Below are 13,988 nucleotides of genomic sequence, written 5' to 3'. Positions count from 1 at the left end.
AATGGTGAAATTTTCTTGTGTAATTTTCACGCTTTTCCAACCCCCCTTCACCCCTTACCCCGTCCCCCTAAGGCAATTTGCGAAACGCCCGCTCCACTCCAAGCCTTCAACAACCCCCAACTACAAAAGGTCTTATTTACCCCACATTTTAAAGGGTTGAAAGGACCAAGATATATTGGTTGTACTATGTTTAGCAACCTTAAATTCGTATTCACACGAGTGTAAGTTTTTAATTGATTTATAATTAATTATAGTTGATTATTTCGCTTCCTTGTGTTTTAGTAATTATTTGAGACCTAAGAATTGTGTAGGTGTTTGTTTTGTTAGGTAAAGGTTTCGTATCTACGTCTTGTTTGGTTAAAATTAGATATGATAGGTATATTTGTAGGTCATGAAGTGAGTTGAATCAAGGAATTGTATGATTTATACCTATACAATTCGGTCGGATAGTGTTTATGTGAGAATATACTATACCTACTAGGAAATTTTAAGTTCACTTTAATATTTTGGTTTCATATTTATCGCATACTAGCTATTCCCGCATCATTAAAATCTTCATCTTGAATGCACTATTAAATCGCATATGGACGGAGATCTGCAATACCAGAGATATTTTTATTGATTATGTATGATTAACAGCAAAAGTATTGAGTAAGTGAGTAATTAGGCCTTCGGTAACCTGACTCACATAACGCTTCACGTCGATTTTCTCATGTGTTCTGTGAGACCGTGGTATCACACCGGTCGAGAAAGCCTATTCGTGCTGAAGCATAGCTTTTAAAAATCTAGAACAATCTATGAAATTCTAAGTTGTTGAGAAATAAGGAATTAATACATTTAGGGGAGGACTATGTTTAGCTGTGGACGTCTTGTGGCTGATATGATGATGCTAATGAAGGAAGATAAACACTGAATGACTTTTTACTACTAGCAATCGATAACGAAATTAATGATCAATCGATCTCAATTATTAGTTTTGAAGAGTTAGGAGTTTCTACTTAATTTGTTAAAAAAAAAGATTCTTTTAAAAATCTTTACTTCTTGAAAATAAAACCCAACAAGTTACATGAAAACACCACCAAAACACGACAAAACCGCAATCAATTTTTAACTCTAACCTAATAACAATAATGAACAAATTTATATTTTATATACAACATAAACTCGGTATATTTTCGCTTGCACGCCGGGATCGGGATCGCGAGCAAGTCCTACAAGAAAATTAGTTATTAAAATTTCACTGACGCTCCAAAATTTATCTCAGGCGCGCTGTACACGGAGCGAGTAGTTTTGATACTTTATGTTACGTAATACTCTGGTTTTTAATATTTTTACTCTAAAAACTAAAATATTATAATAATATCTATGAATGCATTATTGCCTCAGTAGGTGAACAACCGGCTGCTGCGCAGTGTCACGGGTATGATTCCCGCACGGAGCAACTCTTTGTGTGATGTTGTTTCTGGTCCCAGATCAAATTGTCTCGTGTATGTAAACTTCTGTGTTTGTAAACGTATGCGTACACAACACAGGAGCAAATCAGGAAATCAGCACAGGAAAAAAAGAAAATGAAAAATAATATTATTTATCGGAACATCTTTATCTTTTTGAAATTAGAAAATTGCTATTATGTTTGTAATCCACTGAATCAATTTCGTGTTACAATTACGTTTGATATTGGTTTATTATAATGTTTAATCTTTAAAACTTAAGCTGTATGTATAAATGGCCTGCTGCAAGTATAGTTACAAATAAAATCACAGTTAAATCAAGTGAAGTCACAAAATAATAATCAAATCCAAAAAGTAATTCAATGATAACAAGTTACAATCGTCCGGTCACTTCAACCCTTTAAAAAAAATACCTGAATCATCATAAAAGACAAACTCAAGTCCACTGTGGGAACAAAAACTAGTTTTTCTAGAAATTCAAATTTATTTCTTGTAAGAAACAGGTTTTTCTAACAATAGAAGGGTCGAAATGACCCCAAGACGCTACCGGACAGTGGTCAGCGCGTGGGAAAAGGGTTAGTTCTTGAGGGTTGGGGTCGCAGTGTGCTAATTTTGTAAGATTATCGCTTTGAGGTCAAATCTGGTTTTGGTTATTTGTCAAGGAGACGTAATTTGAGGTTGTCTCGTGATGTTTATAGGTCGATAGAAGGTTCTGGAAAGAAATTTAAAATAGTTATTTTGTAAACGGTTAGTATTGTTCTTAAATTGCTGTCGTTTGGTTGTGTTTACTTATTAATAATAAGTATAGATGTTGTAGAGTTAAATGTAAAACTTCTTAAAAGTTACTAGCAGTGAAACCGAATGTAGGTCGCGCCGTAAATCACGTCGGGAACATAGCGACTCCGAGGAAAACTCTCATCAGTACCGCCACGATAGGGAACATATCCCATTGTTGGGCGACTAACGCCATTGGGACAATGCCGGTGCGGGACAATATCTTTGCGGGACAATATCTGTGCGGGACAAAGCCAGTGCGGGATAATGCCTGTGCGGGACAATGTCTGTGCGGCATCAAGCTTATGCGGGACCATATATGTGCGGGACAGTCCCTGTTTGGAACAATCCCTGTGCGTAACGATCCCTGTGCGGGACAAAGCCTGTGCGGGACAATCCCTGTGCGGGATAAAGCTTGTGCGGGACAAAGCTTGTGCGGGACGACGCCTGTGCGGGACTAAACCTGTGCGGGATAAAGCTTGTGCGGGATAAAGCTTGTGCGGGATAAAACCTGTGCGGGACGATCCCTGTGCGGGACGATGCCTGTGCGGGACAACGCCTGTGCGGGACAAAACCTGTGCGGGACGATCCCTGTGCGGGACGATCACTGTGCGGGACAATGTCTGTGCGGGATAAAGCTTGTGCGGGACAATACCTGTGCGGGACGATCCCTGTGCGGGACAATGCTTGTTAAAGCTTGTGCGGGACAAAACCTGTGTGGGAAAATCCCTGTGCGGGACAAAGCCGCCGAACGCCATCTATGGGTGAATAGATAAAACATCGCACGAAGCGTGTTAATTGTGCTAGCGGCAATTTGCTTTTTAGTAATTTTACATTATCTCCGAAACTGTATGACCTATTGATATTAATACTGTAAATGGCAAATCTTATCTGTATGATGACCTTGTGATACTGAAATAATTTATTTTGATAATAATTAATATTTTGTTGCTTAAATAATCAATCAAAGTAGGTAAGTCGATTTTTTTTTTAAAACAATAAAGGATGAAATATAAAAGATAGAAATATGGTGTCGCGGACTTTTTTGTAGAAATCATTAAGACAAACCAGATTGCCATACATTGTTTTCAATTTTAAGCAACTGTTTAGGCAGCGTATGCATATTATTCTGTTTTATGAGCTATTTCTGTCCGACTTGCTAGACAAAAGTTGTGACTACTCGGTTAACATACATGTTATAAAAATAATTTATAGGCTATAGCACTCAGGAATAATATAGCTTCTACTAGTAAAAAAAAATTTAGGATTATTAGTTCTAGAGATTACTCATTACATACAAACTTACAAACTTTACCTCTTTATAATATTAGTATAGATAACATCTACATCTACATTTAGACTAATAAATAAAATTGGAGTTCAGTTTGCAATATTGAAATAACCGCTTTTTACTACACGCATATGCATAATTATGATACATTAACCTAAATATTATTTTATATTTTATATCTATTTGTCTGTCTGTCTATTTGTTTGTTCTGGTTAATATCTGAAATAGTTGGACCGTTTTTGATAGGATTTCATTGGCAGGTAGCTTATATATCAAGGAGTTACCTAGGTTACATTTATTTAAGAGTTTTTTATTTTAGAAAAAAAAACGGCCTATTTTCTTTCAGAAATCATTATTCTATGCGGGCAATATCTAGTTATTTAATAAATTCTATCAAAAACACATAAATTTTCAACCTCTCAAAATTAATCAACCCCATTAATTACCTTGCCGAAAATAGCAAGTATCAATCAGGTTCGAACCCGGTACATAGCGAAGACGCTGTTAAAGTTTTCCGTGCTACTTTCGCGGCTCTGCAGAAAGTTGTACCAGGGCTCATTACGGCGAACTGTGAGGGGACTATACACTTGTGTTTTGGAGTCGCTGCGATTTATTTTTTATTACCTACTTAGTAATAGGTATTATATGAAAGAAAGAAATAAAACCAAAACTACATAGTTTATTTGCACCGTTACAAAAATGATTAAAATAAATAATAATTGATCAAAAAAATATATAGGTACTAATACTTCTACTACTGCTAAATACTTAGTATTATGTAGGTAAATAAAATACGTTTTTGTATGTCAGATTTTGTTAAGCGAAGACTTGATTAGAATTTTTTTTTGGGAAAAGTATAGATAAAGACATAGTTCAGTGAAGAGTTATGAGTTTATTTATCTATTTAAATTTTCTTAGTTTATTAAGAAACGATACAGTCTTATTACGTCTTGCAATCCAATCAACCTTTTATCAAAAATAAATAGTACCTTCGAAATTGCTTTAAGTATCTAACTAAGATGTACTTTTACTAGAAAATACACACATACATATTATACCACACCATATTATACACTTAGACCAAAAAATAAAAGTGACCACCAGAAAATATTTACACAATATCCATTTACCTAAGCCAAAGACTTTGCTTTCCTACATTTGCACTTAAACTAACACAAAAATCCAACCCAAAAAATCGCAGCGACGCGCTCCCAACAGTGTGCAGTCTCCACAAAATTCCTCGCCTTGCCACCCTGAGGCGTTTATATAATATCAAGCAGATAAGTTCCCTCTATATACTCGTATTGACAGCGTTAATATTTATGACGGTATTGTTATCTCAGATACCATGAATATATAACTTAGATCAACAATGTAATAGCTTCATTAGAGGAGTTTCGTTTACTTGCCGTATAAAAAGTATAATAGTGTGCGAGGCATGCTTCGGCACGAATGGTTCGGCTCGACTGGAGTGATGCCACTACTGAAACCCGACGTAAAACAACGGTTGCGGTGTGTGAGTGAGGTTATCGGAGACCCAATTACTCCCTTTCCCAAGCATCTCAATTACCGTTTTCCCAACAACGCTTAAATTCCTAACCGGCAACGCACTTATAATGGTGGCGGCGATTGCTTATCAGGTGATTCGTCTGCACGTTTACCGGCTTATGACATTAAAAAAGTATTGTTTTGATAAGTGTCTTACGGTATTGGTGACGTAAAAATGAGCTTGTTGCTAGACACCTTTAGAGTTGGATACTATTACTAAGATATCCTAAACAAATACATAATTCATTTAATTATTTTTCCGATCCATGATTCATACTCTTACTGCCACACTCAGAGTCAATGGTTACTAACCCTTAAAAAATATTTTTGGAACAAGTCGTTACTAAGGAATAGTTAAAGTAATCATTTAATATATCCAAGTATGGCAGTATGAGTTTGCACGTCGCGAGTTTGTGTGCACAGAAAACTCTTTGTTTCTTCTACAAAATCGTTCCACATAAAAGAGTTGCATAAAGTAGGTGTAAGCATCGTATCTACAACATAGCACCCTATACCGCCTACCTACAAGCCGACAAAGACATACAACCTAACATAGTACAAGTACAATAAGTAGTACCTTGAACATTTCTACTTACCCCTTTCATAAAGATTGCTCGGTCATCTCCTTCAGGCACAATTACACACCCCAATTCCTTTAACAGAGCGATTTCCTATTCACTTTAAATAGAATTAAATTGTCTACCACCACAGAAAATGGTTTTAAACCTAAGATATTTCGAGTAAAACTATGTATATTAAAGGAATTTGTTATATATCTTGGGCTATTTAGTATTGTTGCATGCGTAATTGTCAATTGTTTTTAAATCGAAAAATGATAGTTTAATCAGTATTCTGAATGAATAGTAATCGTATTCCAATTAAAACAGAATTAATCATGTAACTGACTAAAAACTAGTAGTATTTATTACAGTGCAACGTCACGCCTTTTATCCTCGAAGGCGTAGGCAGAGGTACATATTACGGCACGTAATGCCACTATACAATGTACATCCACTTTCCACTATTTGTGTTGTAAGTCCCATGTAATAGGGAGTGGGCCAATTGCCATATTATACTGGGCACAATTCCAGACTCCGTGCTACTTATTACTGAAAATTTTTCGAAAACCGAATAAAACCCCGTAATACTTTGCCCGACACGGGAATCAAACTCGAGACCCCTTGCCTGGTAACCGCAATTGAGACCAACGAGACAGCCACAGCATTAATTACAATAAATAGACATATATAGGTACATATATCTGCCTACCAAATTGACTTATTGCAGAGCTCAATGTCTAATACCTAAGTAACTACATACCAGATACAACTTTTTCACAATCAAATAAAATCATCAGTTAATTTTCTTCACACAAACAAAAACAAATAAATCAATAAACCCACCATCGAAACCACTTAATCAGTCTTAAAATTCAACTAACGTAACCCCTAAAGTATATAGCTAAACAAAAAATTAATCGCCAAGACGTTCCCAAACTCCCCCACCCTCTACCCCCTACCCCCGGCACCCCCCTTACCCCGCGAACGCCCCATTTATCCACATTAATATAACTTGACTCGTGATAAATTGCTGCAGAACCCAGCCTACGTTTTCTTAGACGAATTTTGTGGGTAGCTACGGGATGTTACGTTTTAGGGAAGATTGTTTTCTATCGGTGTTAGTGTGTTGTTTAAAGAAAATGTGGGTTTAATAGTGTGTTTATTATTGCTGTTTTGTTTTTGGTGTCATACCAGAGTGCAGGATTATGATTAAGGAACCTTACTTCTTTCTCTCAAAGAAACTCTCTTCTATCTTTTCATACTTACACTGTCTAAGCATTTTATATTAAAATATCCAAGTGCATCATCTGCTCCAAGTATACTGCTCCATACTTATTACTTATATAATATAAACGAAGATTAACACAACGAACTAACGTTGGTTTATTATTGGCAATTGAATGTGTTATTATTATGTAATATAATGTAATATCAAGGAGTAAGTGTTGACTTCTGTACATAAAAATATAATAACTCATAATTAAATTACCGCAAACCGAAAAAGCTCACAAATAAAATTGAATTTACATTATAACTAGAAAACAGAGCAAAAAGTCCGCGAACATTCCTACAAATTGGACGACACGTTAATTAAAAAATCCGAGCGCAGTTAAAACATAGTTTTTAAACTAACTTCCCAACTATTCATGGAGTTACTAATTAGTTCCCTTTTTCTGCTTTTTTTTAAATCCTATTTGTGATGTTGAGGTAAAAATAGTTGGGATTTTTTTTGTTACGAGTAACATAAATTTTTAAAAAGGTTTTAATAAACGAAGCCATATTAATATTCTTCGTACTGGTATATACTAGTAATCATGCAGACATTCAGAAAGTCCTGTAGGTTTTGATACAAAGAGATTTGATAGAGTACTAGCGTCTAAACGATTTGCTAATAGGTCAAATAATAAATTTAAAAAAGACAATCAGTTAATTTCTTGGACTGTGTAGTGTAGCAGTTCTTGTGGTCACTCTGGTGCTCTTTAGATATAACATAGCAAATAACCAAAATATACTATTTGAACATCATTATTTTCAATGAGATAAATAATTATCATTAAATATCTAAGTACGTCTGAAAAACGACAGAGTGATCACATGAATACGTCCGTTTTGAAGGTTCCCCCAACTTCGTTATAAGATTACCTATTTACAAATCGAATACTAAGTATATACGCTATCTTTCTAACAAACAAACATAACAATACAATTCAATTCAAAAGCCACACTCTTCAAAACTCCTCACCAAATTTTTTCACACAAAAAATTACCCGAATACACATCACAATTTTCAAACACGCTGTACGCAATATTCTTAGACATGTAATTAACGACGGAGGCGGCCTTTTCACTGGCAAAAAACAGTTTTCTCCCAACTCTATAGTATGTCTACAACATACACGTACACACACACACATACATAACATACAAAGGTTGGATTAAGAAGGGAAAATGTCGAAGGCAATGGATTCTTGCTCGTCACGTTCAGTCCGTACTTATAATGAATTTTGGGTCATGATATGTATATACGGTAGGTTGAGGTATAGGTTTATTTTTTGGGATTTTGTGTTTTTATAAATTGTGTTTGGGTGATTTGCTACCAGAGATGTGCTGTGCTACGTTGCTGTGGAGGCGTTTGGCTTCCACCAATCATATTCATTGGTACACATGACTTAGTACTGGTGGAAACGGACTCAGCTAAACTATGTTTTTTTTATATGGAAAGATGCGTGCTATACATGGCTTCTATACTATCGATACATCGCATACTCGAGCTGCGCATTTTCCTCGCACAGCTTCGAAGCACATCTTACTCTTTTTTTTTGTTTATTCGCTACTACAGACTAAAAAAACGTAGTGGACTATATAAGGTTTTTTTATGAATATCTGTCACTCATAGATGTATAAATAAATACTGGTGTAGAGCATAACATTATACACAGAAAGGGCTTCAAAAAAAAAAGGTTATCTTGGTTGTAAATATGCATGTTGAATGCGAGTTTCTTGGTTCATCTTGAGCTGGACTTATTTTGAAACACTGAATGAGTATCAAACTTTAACTTGAAGTTCGAAATCGTATGTCGAATATTATTATTGCAACAAATTTGTTATTTAAGTACATTATATTATAGAAGTAAGTATATAAAGCTTATTTATGTCGAATATTATTATGGCAACAGATTTGTTATTTGAGTACATTATATCATAGAAGGAAGTATATTAAGCTTATTATTTTTAATAAAAAAATGTGTCACCTATTAGAAAATAATGTATATTATAAATACATTTCTGCCCACCGCACTCTAGGCTAACAGCTGTAAATAAATATATTTACAAGGTGATATTGGTAGTAACATTTACTATTAAGGATAATTTAAGCACTATAAGTTCTAGGTATGTCCTATTTTAGATACTATATACCTTAATTATTGATTTACATAAGACAACATTTGTAATAATTTGTAGTAAGTATTAGTTTCGGCTTGTAAATATTATACATAGTATAGATAGATACAACAGAGTGATCGCAAGCACGATTTTTAAACAAGGGGTGTCGCTTTTGATGCCCGAGTCGGGCTAAGGATTATTGAGTATTTTCGGTTTTCCTACTTACCTTTGTGAATTAAAAAGTTATGTTATAGGCACAAATATTTCTTCACGTTTCTCACGTTCTTCTTAACGACGTGTATTATTAAGGGGTTCATTTCTTACAGGTTGTTTCCAGTAGTTGAAACTTTGGTTTCTGTATGTGATGTGGTGGCCCGGAGGCTTAAGACGCCCGCTTTTCGTGCATAAGAGTGCGGTTTCGAAATTTACCAACGTTAAGTACCGATGTGACTTTTTCCGAGATACTCGTATATAATATAACTTTCTAATATTAGTTAGACACCACTAACAAACGGTGAAGGAAAACATCGTGAGGAAAGCTGGACTTATTCGTTTCTGATTATAGAAATGAAATGAAATGATATTTATTTCTGTAAGTAGGTTATAAAATAACACTTTTTTTACACGTCAATATTTCAAATAGCTAGATGAGGCCGGTATAAGTTTGAAATCGCCAACTCGCATTGAGCAAGCGTGGTGATTAATGCACAAACCTTCTTCGTGTGAGAAGAGACCTTTGGTCGGCAGTGGCCACGTTTAGGCTGTAAATGATGTATGTGATGTTATCATATAATTTATACAAAAACCTACCTTTTACGTTACACACATAAACATGAGTTACAAGTAACAAATACCTATCCATAAATACCCATTACATAATTTAACTGTAACAAACATTTAAACCCCATAAAACTCCCTAAACGCCACCATCTTGGAATTCTCAAATAAAATTAACGAACAACAAAGGCGCCATTATAAAGGGGGGGGGGGGGGTTATCTTCAAACTCTTATAAGTGCGAATAATAATTAGAAGTAGGGGGGGTGGGGGATTCGTTAGAGCCCTAATGCTGGTAGACATTAATCATTCCTTTCATAAAGAAGGGGTTCGTAGATAAATAAGTGTAGTATGTGTTTTCTTAGGGTAGGCGAAGGAAACTTTGGTGTTGGGTGGATATGTCTTTCGTTTTGGGAAAATGGTAGGTTTGGACTTTGGAGAAATTAGAAGTATGTATGTTCTTGTGATTAGGAATAGAGGTATTGAGTTCGATACGTAAATGAAAATGAAGTTGTAAAGCAATTTTTTTTTTACTGTGGAATACTATATCCATCATAATGATTTCTCCAGCCTTGGGAGAGGCGAGAGAGAGTATCAGAAAAACCACCCTGTTCCTACTCTTGCTTTTCGAGCCGGAGCCCCGGTAACCCGCGAGGTAGTTCCCAGCTTCAGGTGCCGATCAGCCCTCATATTAGAAGTTTATATTCATAAGTAGATTCAGACACACAATTCATGCTCATGAATGATGAGCATGATTGTGTGTCATGAACTAGTTTCAAGCCTCTAGCATGGCTTGAAACTAGTCGATTTCCTCGTCAAGTACTAACATGCGTAAGCCGATAACATAATTAATTTAGTATGTCTCACGAAAATTATAATAGAATTCCATAGATATCGAACAAAAACATTGCTAAATACCCATTATCTCGTATAACTTGAAAATCAAATTCACTTAACTAAACGGTTTATACATTATATACATCAGTAAATAAATAAATAAAAAATCAAACTACATAATTATTTCCTGTCACATCCACTCTATACTAGCGGAGTTTCCTCAACGTAGCAAGGCGGTACTGCCACATAATTATTCATCTTAAATTGCACATGTGTGTATGTGTGTGTAACGTATACAGGACTGGCCGTGTGTGAGTGACAAATTGCTCCCTCTTTGTAAGAAAGCACTCTCGGAGGGAAAATTTATAAATTTATTAAAGTATTCGTATATGAAAGATTTGATTAGAGAGTAATATGATTTCTTCTGTTAGTTGATAGTTGAGTTTGTGGGAATTATGGGGTAAAATGTGGGGGGGTTGAACTAGGGATATATATTTAAGTTAGCTCAAGTACATGTATGTTGTCTGCAAAGGGTTAGGTAGAGGTGTTATTACAGACTGTTAACCTTTTCTTCTGAAAAGTAAAAAAAATTTTTATGGTTGTAACTTTGAATTAAATTAAAACATATAAGCAGCTTTAAATGTATCAGCTACGGCTTTAATGGGAGGTAGTGTTGTGTTTAAAGATTATGATAGTTAATATAAATGATTGATTATGATATGATCATACAAAAAAATCTACGTGTGAGTTTGTTATGAAAGAGCTATCTCTTTCACTGTCTCTGTCGCTTTGTCAATTTAAAAACAATTGATAGCAATTGTTTTCATTGACGCATAGTGCGTATTTGTGAACCACTTTAGGCAGAGTAGAATAAACGTTTATTTAACTTCTTCATGTTCTTAAGTTAAATTAACTGTCCGGGTTACAAAATTTCTTCACTATTGTAATCTTCAAACACAACACTACTTCCCATTAAAGCCGTGGCAGATAATTTTAGAACACCTTATATTTAACTATACTTTCATTCACAGACTTCATAATCTACAATTTAAAATACCAATAAAATATAGGAGTACATTAAACGTATTATGAGAACTCAAAGAAATCAATAGTGTTAGTATTTTATCCGCCCCGGAGATGGAACTCTCCAAGTTCGATATCCGTGCTTGGTCTTCAGGCTTGATAAACATCACTAGTAATAAAGTAGTAGGTATTTTTTATATCATGTGGATTTTTAGGTCTTTTGAAGATTAGACTACTTACGATTTTAGATATCCAGACTTCGAATCGCAACCTATTGTTAGATGTATAAATAATCATGTATTAAACCCCTTTTTGTAATGGAATAGGTGGCAAAGAAGCGTTACGAATACTTTGCCGGCCTTTTGGGGGTTAGTTCATTTAAGGGTTGTTGGGAAATCGGGATGGGAAAGATTGGGAAGGGCGGTAATTGGGCCTATGTACCTAGGTTATAATATACCTTTGTAAACTTATAAATAACTCTGCAATGTTTTAACAAATAAGAGTTATAAATCATAGCAAAACAAAACACCGAAAATTTAATACCAACTCCCACACACATAGAGTGTAACAACTAAATACAATAGCAACGTATAATATGTATATAGGTACCTATATACGAACAGTGAGGGGCCAAAATTCTGACTTTCACCTGTTTCACAAAGAAAATACCAAAACGTCTTCAACTTGCCCGTGTTTGGCGGAGAGATTTAATTAAAATGTAGGGGGCAATCCGGATGGTGGGGTTTGAGGGTATGGGGGGAGAATGAAGAAATATCGTCGGTAGCGCCCAAAGTTTTTGGCCCAGAACAAACACAGTATTAACATATTATTTAAATATCTAATGCTGACATATCTTGTTTTGCTATTTAAGTTTCCTTTACGATTTTGTGTGATATCGGTGGTTGGAGTTGGATTATGAGTCTTTTGTTGGTAACATTAAATGTCAAATTGGTTTGATTTTGTGATGTAGATTGTTTTTCTCTTTGATAATAGTGAAACTATTCGAGTATTAGGCGTTTTGGATTCAATACTTGGAGAGAGCAAAGTATACAGAAATTTGTTTTTTTTATTTTGAAATGTGGATTGGAAATTGGAATGTAGATACGTTTTGCTCAATACTTTATTGCTTTCCTCATTTAAGACTTAGGTATTTAAACTTCACTAGGACTAAATGTGGACCCTGTCGGGCACAACAATATAATATGTTCAGGAGAGATTACACTTTTACATGATATTAAAAAACGTTGACGTTTTACAGTTACGGTACTGAATTTTGAATTAGACTCTGTGCTCCGTAACTAAAAATTAGAAAACAATTAATAAAAAAATTGGAACCAATCGATTAACCAGGCAGTTAATAAACCAAAACACCATTAAGAATAAACAGCAATACCAAACTCCCATTACTACAAAACCTAAAATATTTTTCAAAGTAAAACTTAAGACATTTCTAACGAGTCATACAAAGTTAGCACGTAATAGAATAAGGTATTCTCGCCAAGATCCTAGGATACCTAGGTACAAAACTAGGTGCGCGGAATGGGCTAGGTTATTGCGGCGGTTAGGTTAGGTAGCGAGCTAGTTACCTAGTTTCGTTTTGAAACCTAATAACTGGAGTAAAATAAAATACGAAGCTTTATAATTAGAATACTTTTGTTGCTGCATCAACAGCCTATAAATGGCCACAGCTGGCCAAAGGCCTCTTCTCACATGGAGAAGGTATGAGCATTAGTCATCACGTTTGCTTAATGCGGGTTGGCGATTTCAAACGTATAAGTAATTAAGTATTATAAGCCCAGGTTTCCCCACGATATTTTCCTTTACCGTTTGTCAATGGTATCTAAAATAAACAAATAAATAAAATTGTAAGTGCATAAATAACAAGAATTATCAAGGAATTGGCAAGCAGTAGCCGCGACTGCACCATACCCTGATCGAAATAGGCAGGATCATTTATACATTTATCCTCATAAGCCATAAGGGATCCATACCATCACCATATCCTCATAAGTCATTTTGAATAACTACACATACCATAATACTTCACTTGATCCAGGAATATAATGACATGATATACAAGTAAATCATGAACAATACAGCCTCAAAAAAAACACAAAAAAAAGAATACTATTCTTGCAACATGCAACCACTCGATCAACAACGATGTCAATAAATTTCCCCATATTTAACCAACAAAAAATAGTAAACACAGAAAGTCACAATCTCATCCCCCCATTTACGGTAAAAAATCCCACCATATTTCCTCGTGTCGGTGGAAAAAAACAACGCGAGCGCCCTCTGCGGTGTGCCGCACAAACAAGCGTTAAATTAACTTGCAGCGGTAA

The sequence above is a fragment of the Spodoptera frugiperda genome, chromosome 16, assembly GCF_023101765.2.
Source record: "Spodoptera frugiperda isolate SF20-4 chromosome 16, AGI-APGP_CSIRO_Sfru_2.0, whole genome shotgun sequence".
In the NCBI taxonomy this organism is placed as follows: Eukaryota; Metazoa; Arthropoda; class Insecta; order Lepidoptera; family Noctuidae; genus Spodoptera; species Spodoptera frugiperda.
The sequence above is the reverse complement of the archived record's forward strand: the minus strand, read 5'-3'. Positions refer to the sequence as shown.